Source organism: Calidris pugnax, unplaced genomic scaffold (assembly GCF_001431845.1).
Source record: "Calidris pugnax isolate Ruff unplaced genomic scaffold, ASM143184v1 scaffold219, whole genome shotgun sequence".
Classification (NCBI taxonomy): Eukaryota; Metazoa; Chordata; class Aves; order Charadriiformes; family Scolopacidae; genus Calidris; species Calidris pugnax.
The window spans coordinates 12942034-12942305 of record NW_015094507.1 but is presented as its reverse complement, the minus strand read 5'-3'; the positions used below and the strand labels follow the sequence as shown (position 1 = coordinate 12942305).

Genomic DNA, 272 nt, shown 5'->3' with positions numbered 1-272 from the left:
CTCCCCCGCAGCCGCCATCTTTAGTGTGGGCAGCCACACAAGTTCCTGTCGCCCGCCGCTCGCCATGGAGCCGGGGACAGGGGGGCGTCTCCCTCGGCCCCCATCGCTGCCCTGTCAGCGCAGGACGCCCCGGGGGCCTCCCCGCGGAGGGAAGCGGGCAAGGGGTTCTCCCCGGTGAGGAGAGCCCCGGGGCTCCCCCGGCGGGAGCCAATAGCACCCACGGCGGCTTCACCCCCAGCAGAGGCGGCGCCCCCCGCGGGCATGCGCGCTGC

At 75.7% G+C, this 272-nt stretch overlaps 1 protein-coding gene across 3 annotated transcripts in view; it reads right to left on the bottom strand.

Annotated features, from left to right (window-relative positions):
• Nucleotides 1–272, bottom strand: part of PNISR (PNN-interacting serine/arginine-rich protein) — a 27967-nt gene that overhangs the window by 27424 nt on the left and 271 nt on the right. The gene's annotated exons all lie outside the window — the stretch shown is intronic.